This window comes from Haplochromis burtoni, unplaced genomic scaffold, assembly GCF_018398535.1.
Source record: "Haplochromis burtoni strain Fernald_Lab_line unplaced genomic scaffold, NCSU_Asbu1 Contig_92, whole genome shotgun sequence".
In the NCBI taxonomy this organism is placed as follows: Eukaryota; Metazoa; Chordata; class Actinopteri; order Cichliformes; family Cichlidae; genus Haplochromis; species Haplochromis burtoni.
This window is the reverse complement of record NW_024582453.1, coordinates 1,342,994-1,351,744: the sequence shown is the minus strand read 5'-3', so window position 1 is coordinate 1,351,744 and position 8,751 is coordinate 1,342,994. Positions and strand designations below refer to the sequence as shown.

Here is an 8,751-nt window from a genome sequence, read left to right as displayed (position 1 = left end):
TCATATCTGAGAACTAGCAAAATATAGATACATTTAAATATTTTAATGCCTCTCTTCATCCTTTTCGATGCTTGTATTCTTTTATACAAATAGTGCCAAAATTACCCCTCGGTACTGTTATCTAAGTAATGAAGAGCACCTTCATTATATCCCAATGTAGCAGCTGAAAACCAAATGACAGTTCTTATGCAGGGTAAACACATTCCAGCAGGTAGCTTCCTGTTATTCTGTCCCCGATGCAAGCATTAGATCGATTAGGTAGTGTTTATCAACACGCAAACCTGCCACAACATCACTGGCTTGAATTTTAAAAAAAGGGGGGGCATCGCTGAAAGCCCAGCCACTGTGTTGCCAGAGCAACGCATTCCCTCTCTCCTGTCCTTTTTCAACAGCACTGGGTCGGCCTCTCTTTAATTCAATTCGCCGTGTCACCGCGAGGCTACGCAGTCTGATAAGCAGTGGCTGTCCGTATCGCGAGAGTACAGCTCAGAGGATTACAGGGAGGCGGTGACCTAATCGCCGTCGCGAGGCGGGGCGAACCGCTGCAACTTTGGATGAACTTCTGATTTGAACAAACCGAGAGGCGGTCGGCGGAGTGCTCGGACAGCAAGAGATACAAAGGTGAAAAGCAGCGGAGGTTTTCTGCTACGAAGCTTTGACAGCCGGTTCCCTTTACAGCAGTTACGGTCTGTGTGTGCGCCGCCGAATGACCAGCGAGAGCGTTATTTTTCCTGTCGAAAAGGTGGAAATTGATAAAGGTGAGTGCGTTCTCTTCTCCGGTTGGTGTGCGTATAGAAACTGGGGGATATTAGATCCATTAGTATTCGGTTAGCCGGATTGTAGCTGCTGTTAGTGTGCTAAAAACCAGTGTGGATTAAGTATTTGGATAAATGCAGTATATTTTAGGTAGAGAAAACAAGGCTGAAAAGTTTAACTGGCGCTCAGGTAACGTTTACGTGGTACTGGCGTGGATTTTATTTCCCCTCCCAGCATGTATCTGATTTTATTACCTGTATCATAACGAGCAGGCTTTCAGCCCCCATTCAGTTAACGGCGTCTTCTTTGACACATGCACGCAGACGCCACAGTTAAAAATTCAGACAGCGATTCACCGTTGCTCTTAAAGACACAGGAAATCTTGCGAAAATGACGATCAGATAAAGGTAATGGTTGTTTGGTTAAGTCTCTCCGTGACTGCTGCATAATTGGGATGGCTAGCCGCAGCCGCTCTAGTGGGTTTCCTGTGTATCCCAACCTATGCTGTCTGTCTTATCATCTTACATGTGGACGCTGCAGCTGGCGTAAAGACTCGTGGGGCCACTTTCATCAGAGAAATGTCTTCTATCTGGGGAAGCAGCTCTTGGTGCAAATGCATGATTTGCGGTGCATTTCTGTTAGCAGGCATTGCTGCTGCCGATTTGAATGGTTTGCCTGGACATCTGCAGCATTTCACAGCTCTGTAATGTGTTGATTGGCATAGAGATCAGTCAGGGATGTGATGAGAGATGCAAAGTTTATTACTTATCCCCGGACTCACGTGTTCTTTCATGATATTACTTGCATGTGATGTGTTATTTTCAGAGCGCAGTGCAAGCTTAGGAACTTGTTGGAAATCAAAAATGAAGTTATTTCCACCTAAGGCTCTGTCAACACCAGTCTCATTAATCAAAATGGCCGTCAGTGTAGTTTAGTCACATTTGAATAGTGATGTAGGAGTGCTACATTTAAGATGCCTCAGAAGCTTGGCTCATCAAACGATTTAACCATGAAGTAAGCATTTCTCTTTTTCTTTTTTTGTATAGGCCAGTTAAGTTTATTAAAGTTTGCTTGTCTTAAAGAGGTTAGTACTTGCTTGTCTGAGATCTCTCTCTGTCACCATGGGGGGTGGTATTGTTAATGGGCCTCCTGTAGATGCTCTGTCGTCTTCTTTTTTTTTTTTTTTTTTTCTCCACCTGTGGAGTCTGCCCCCAGGCTACCAGCGTTACCCCTCCGGGAGGAGGGGGTTCACACACGCACACGCACAGAAACACTCAGCTTCCTTCACTGACAAATCCTTAATGGACACATCAAAGAAATTACATGTCTGTTTGCTGGTTGACTGGGATGGGTCTAATTTTCAACTCGAACAACACAGCAGCACCGCTGGAGATGCTTTCCTTCCACGGCATCATTTGAGCTGCTTTGTCCTTTTTGCTTTGGCTGCTGCAGCAGCTGCGTTTAAAAAACAACAAAAAAAACCCCCAACAAAAAAACCCAAACTCTGATATAGCGGTTGAACATCTCATGCTATCAGCCCTCCCTCGTCAGTGCCTGTGAATGCCAAGGCTGAGCTGATCTGGAAGCTGTGTCGCATTTATAATATTAAGTAGACTATTGAAATTGAGTGTGTAGGTGGAGGCGCACATGTTCTGTCACACGTGTAGTTGCTGAATTTAAAAAAAGATATGAGGGGAGGAAAAGAAATTCAAGCACTGATGGTGGGCAGCTGAAAGATTATTTTAAGTTCTTTGGGATGTTGAAATATCTGCATGTTTTTAGATTAAGCAGCACGAGTTGAATGAATGAGACGGTTGTCATCATGCAGTCAAGATTGTGAGATGCATAAATTATTTTCAACTACTGTGGTTGACAGAGAAAGGCATCCCCCGAAGACTTTAGTGCAGGCTTTGCTAGAAAGCCTAGGTCAGTGTGCATGAACCCTCTCCATCGCAAGCACACAGCAGGGGGTTTCTTTACTGCTTTCAAATAAAGAATTTCCCAGGACCTTGGTGTCTTCTTGTGAGCAAAATCCTGCATTTTAAATAAACACTTCAATTAGGATGTGGTGAAAAAGTCTCAAATGTGTAGTTTAGCCCCGCTTGGGACAGGAAAAGATTTGGAGGTGCTCAAGGAGAGAATCTGAGAAATGCAAAGTGAGGAATAGGAGGACATTTTAATCCCATGACTGGGATACTAGCGCTTTCCCTTTTGACGTGTAATGCATCACTGACAGTATCTGATAATGGGGTCTTACCTGTTTACGACATACCGCGCTAGCCTCACTATGCTCCCCTCCCTTCCACTGTTACTGCCTCATCCTCGCCTTCTGTCTCAGTTCTGTTGCTACTCCTTTACTCCCCACCTCCCACGATTCCTTCCTCCTTTTGCCCATGACAGTGCCTTTTCCTCTCGGCTTGCTTTCTTTCTGTTGTGGATGGCATGCCGGGGACTATGACACACTCTTCATTTCTGTCCACATCCCTCATATTTATCTCTGTCTATTACCACGTCACTCTTTCAGAGTGCCCATGTCGATCCTTTCTGCATTAATCCTGATTCATGATTTATGTTGCTTCTTTTTCTTGAGCTTGCCTTTTGATTTTTTGTGCTTTTGTCTGTCTGTTTTGGTGACTCTTTACATGCTGGAGATTGGAATGTGAGTTCACTCTGTTTAAGGTCTTGGGGTAGGCTGTCTCTTGAGAAATAACAGAGCAAGAAATACTCTGTAACAGTAAGTAGCTCATACTGTAGGGCAGACTGATTGAATAAAACTACTTGGCCTGGCAAAATGGTGTAATACAAAATACTGGGATTCTTACTGAGATGCTGTGCAGACTTTAATCACATTTTGAATTTAAGTCAGTAATACCAGGAATCTTAATTAGCATTGAAAAAAGGATTGATTACCGTATTGATTATCTTGTTGATGGCCCGGACAATAAAGGAACTAGTTAAACAGTGAGACGCAAATGTTTTCAGGTGGTGACTTTTTGCTAACAATTTGGCGGTTGCTTTTCTTTTCTTTCTTTCTTTTTTAAATTTCCTCAGATGCTGCTCTGTGGTTGACAGAAATGTCTCACATTCTAGTCTTATTGATAATCTTATTGATTACATATCTTGAGTAACAGCCTATCAGTGCTCAGCACATATTAGTGTGTGCAACCTAGCTCTTGTGAGCTAGCTGAGCTATTTGAAGGTAAGGTTGCAGTTGGACTAAACATCATAATACTCTCTGCTGTAGTTGTAGGACCATGATTGTAGTCTATCTCATTGGTGACCAACATGCTCACTTCCCCTTTTATACAGAAATGACCAAATAATGAACTCTAATTGGGAACAGAAGTAACATGTAAAGTGACACTAAGAATATACTCTATCAATGACCACATTTATCTAGCAGATGCTGATCTTGTGAAAAAATGAGCCAGAAGTCAAAGCCACTGGTTGAAATAGAGGAAATGGAGGAGTAGCTAAGACATCGCTAATGGCAAAAAGCAGGCAGCAACAGATGAACATCAAACTATTTTCCGACTGATTCACATCAGATGTGCATGTGTTTTGTACAGGCACCTGTTTTGGTAAATAATTTTTAAGTAGTCAACAGAAAGACAGTATCTCCAAATACTTAAATGCAGGGTATGTTAGAAAGCCTGGGTCTGTAAGCTCTTGACACATTGAAGTGCAAGCCAGCATTTTGTTTTCACTCAACAAACAGCCCTTGCGGTGTTTTCTCTGATATGTGAAATTGCCTATCTCTTTTGATCCATGGTCCTTTGCAGAGGATAAATATGAAACCCCATGAAGGCTTTGTCAGGCCTTTTCAAAGCACCCAGAAAAGAAAAAAGGAGGTCACAAGAGGAAGCAGTTACTTTTAGGCATTCCACCTGAGGTGAGGGGACTTGGATCCCTGTCCAGTTCTCCACTTTCCCGTCTGTCTGGTGAAACAACTTTTTAATTAGGGCTGTAAGTGGATTGTAGCAGATGAAAGCACTGTGGATTATAAAGGCTTCAGATTTTAGTTGTGACAAATGAGAGAGGAAAAAAAATCTATAAGCATCAGGGAACAATGACTAGTCAGATTAATCAACATGGAAGTAAACACAACGTACTGTACAAAAGCCTTGAAAGCAAGAACAGCCTAGATATTATAGAATAAACGTATAATCCTTACAAACGATATAAGCCAGGATGGAGATTGAACGTGGAGTATCTTCATATGGATATTGTAATGCTAGAATATTAGGCAGGGATCATTTGTGCCTTTGCTCTCCTTATTATTTCATTGCAATTTGCAGAAATTAGCTTGGAATAAAAACCTAAGATACTACTACATTGGCATCCCCCGGCCTACACACATCAGGTTGGCTGAACATTTTAAGTTTACTTCTTGAATTATCCAAAAAAGCCAGGTTAAATTCCCTTACAATCTAGTTTTGCAGTGTTAACCATTGAATTGATTGCAGTTCTGCTGCAGACTGAATAACTAGCCACCAATTTCACCCATATTCTGTTTTTTTTTTTGTTTTTTTTGTTTTTTTTGTGGATGTCAGTGCTCTCTTCAGACTGATGCCGTAATCTGTAATTATACAGTGTTTTGAGATTGGTGTGAATGGTTAAACAGATACTCCATCTGGCTTTGGGCCTCTGCTCCTGGCCAGGCTTTTAATATTGGTCTGATGCTGCTCAGCTTTGAGTAAACACAAATATTGGTCAGTCTAAATCATGCTAGGAGAATCAATGTGTAAGTTGGTAGCTAACGAATGTACAGTTTCACTGTAATTATGGTCCGCTGTTGGCAAATCCTTCAAATGAGTATTTGACGAAGGTGAAAATGGAAAATCTTGATGCTTCAAAATTGGACTTAAGAAACCAATGGGTTATTTCACAGTAGCTGCATCAGTCTTTTATAATTTTTGTGATGTCCTCCTTCTTTCTCAACTGCTTGTCTGACTTAGGCTACGTTCACACTACAGGCGAAAGCGCATCAAATCAGATTTTTTTGACCCTATGCGACCCATATCCGATCATGGTATGACAGTGTGAACGGCACAAATCCGATATTTTCAAATCCGATCTGGGTCACTTTCGTATGTGGTACTGAATCCGATACATATCCGATGTTTTAGAAAGCGACTGCAGTTTGAATGGTCAAGTCGCATTAAATGTCACTGACACAAGACGGACGCCAATTATCAGCTTTGGAGAAGTGCCCGAGAAGACATCGTAAACGCTTCCTGGCCATCCAGTGTAGATGTCAGTGAAGTTGTTGGGAAGACAACGTTGGAGAAACATGAACATTTTATTTGTACTGTATAATCTGCAGATTCTGACAGAAATCTGCAACAATCCTTTGAAGCACCGCTCCTCTCTTAAACAGCAATAAGGATAATTATTAGGTTATTTACATTATTATGTAAATAACAAAATAACTTAAAGCAAAAATTGGGAAATGTAAAGTCTGAAGTCTTTATATTAAGGGCCATCTGTCAAACAATATTGTTTGCTCTGGGTCTAAACAGAGCGCGTTGTGTGTGACGTCTTCTTTTGCGCATGCAGGCCGCTTTGAGGGCTCACACTGGAGCGCGTTTGCTGTCGCATATTATTTGTAGTGTGAACAAGTAGACAAAAAAAATCGGATTTGATCAAAAAATCGGAATTGAGCGTTAAGCCCTGCAGTGTGAACGTAGCCTTAGATCAGCGGTCCCCAACCTTTTTTGCGCCACGGACCGGTTTATGCCCGACCTTTAAGGTATCGCGAATAAATACAACAAAATAAAACTAGTACCAGTACCGAAAAAAAGAAGATTTATTCATAACACACGTGAAAAGACCCAGGAAAACAGAGTTGACAATAAAAACGATAACAAAATAACGCTGAAAACCATACATTTCACACCTGAGCCTCAACTCTTGCGGCCCGGTACCAAACGACTCACCGACCGGTACCGGTCCGAGGCCCGGGGGTTGGGGACCGCTGCCTTAGATGATGATAACTTAAAAATTCTACTTTTTCACATTTATGGTGCTCTATCAAACTACTCTATTCAACGTAATAACAGAATAATCATAAGAAGTCAAAGTAATCCCTTACAAAGAGGTATTACTTTTTAAAGTATTGTGGTCAGTATTGAGATCATGTGCTTTTTACATGATTAGACACAGCCTTGAAAATATCTATTTTTTTTTAATGTTTAAAAAGAGCTGTTTGGCTCTTTGGACCTGTTGACTGACATTAGTAAATGAGGTGGCATTTACTGATTTATGTGTTTTGCACTAGATACAGACCTGAAAGGTGTGATAACACAATGATTTATCTTTCTATTTTCTTTTCCTTTTTTTTTTTTTTGGACATAATCATTGACACAGAATTTCACTATTAGTTCATGTCCTTTGTGGCTGAATGACTTGGCTATTATCAGCATTATACTAGTTGCTGTTGCAGAAGTGAGAGAACAACAACAGCACGTCAGCTAACTGGTAGAAAGCATTGACTGCAGGGGTGCACGTGTTCATTATCCTGGATTACAATGAGTTTGTGTCAAATTAATAATTCTTTCAGACTGTCCTCAACTCTTCCTCATGTCAACTCTATAATGAAATTGCAAGAGTGCCACTGAGTACAAAAACTGTTAGGGGATAAGACTAACATGTACTGGAGTGTTTCTGAAATTCCTACCAACTGCCTTGCCATCTGTTTCCAAGCAGACAAAGCTCTCAAATTTCTGTATTTCTGGATGGCTAAATGGATGCTGCTGGTGTTGGCTGCCTGAGTTGGTATTAGTGAAAGAAGTCATTTTGTGACCCAGTTGGATTTGTTAATTGCTGCCGCCTCTCTTGTGCCATTTTTGGGGGAAATTGTTGTGTGTGTGTTTGTGTCTGGAGGTGCAACTTGAAATCCATGCAAGCCATTTTTCCTGAAATTACCTTGTAATGTCGGCACTCGTCATCATTTGAGTGTCAGCTTTGACCTGGATTGAATTTCTTACTCAAATTGGGGTTATTAGTACTGGGAGAGTTATTTGACAACTTAACCCATTCTGGTTGTTCAATCTTTTAAGGTTGCTGTTATCCCATATTTTTAATGTCATCGGCTAAATTTGACTTGAGTTTGTGGTTAGCATTTTCTGTATTGTTTTAGAGTTCTTAATATTTGCAAAGGGTGAATCATATAGAGTGTCCCTACAAAGATGATATTTAAACTGTTTAAATAACTTTTTGGGAGAAATATATGGCATACCTAATATTATTTAAAGACTGTCTTCCATTGGGTTTGCATTTTGCTCCTTCTCCCAGGAATCTCTTGTAATCTGCACAGCCCTGACATTATATTTGTCTACCCAGCCATCCATCCATCTTCTTCTGCTTATCGAATTCAGGGTCATGGGGGAGCTGAAGCCAAAATACACAAATTTGCAAGACCAGTACAGGTACTGATTTTTGGTGATTTTAAATATCCAACATAATTTCTATTTTTCAGGTTTTTTAAACTTTAAAATGCTGAAAACAACCAATTTTCAGGAAATCTGTTCATGTGTAGTTATTTATTTATTCGGCTGACTCTGTTTGGATAAGTTGGTGGTTGTTTTTTGGTGTTCCAAACACGTGTTTCCGACAGGGAAGTTACTCTGCCTTCAGCTGGACAGCCCATGCGGCAAGTTGCCCGATTGCCTGTGGAACAGTCTAAAATCCACACACTACATACAGATTAATCTTTAGTGCAATCTGGCAACCCACAACCTGAGCCAAGGAGTGTGTGAAGTTAATATTTCTGCATAATGACAGTAAATGGTATGTGGTAATTGAAATGGCTCACTGTCTTTGCTGTTATTTGACCTTTTCAGCTTCACGTACTGCGAAGACTCGATAAACAGCGAGACTTTAAAAACTCGAGAAAAAGTGATTCGAGCCATGTTTGCGAGTCTTCGAATTTGTGTAACAAGCCGTTTGGACTTAAGTATAGTTGTAAAGGTATTAAATTGGTTTGAGTTCTCA

General features: G+C 40.9%; 1 protein-coding gene across 3 annotated transcripts in view; it reads left to right on the top strand.

Moving 5' to 3' along the window:
* The first annotated feature begins 382 nt into the window (after window positions 1-382).
* Window positions 383-8,751, top strand: part of sipa1l1 (signal-induced proliferation-associated 1 like 1) — a 101,026-nt gene continuing 92,657 nt past the window's right edge. For 2 of the 3 annotated variants that reach the window (XM_005938273.3, XM_005938272.3), the window contains exon 1: window positions 383-758. The gene's annotated coding sequence lies outside the window, so the exon portion shown is untranslated. The other variant, XM_042222723.1, reaches the window with a different exon arrangement.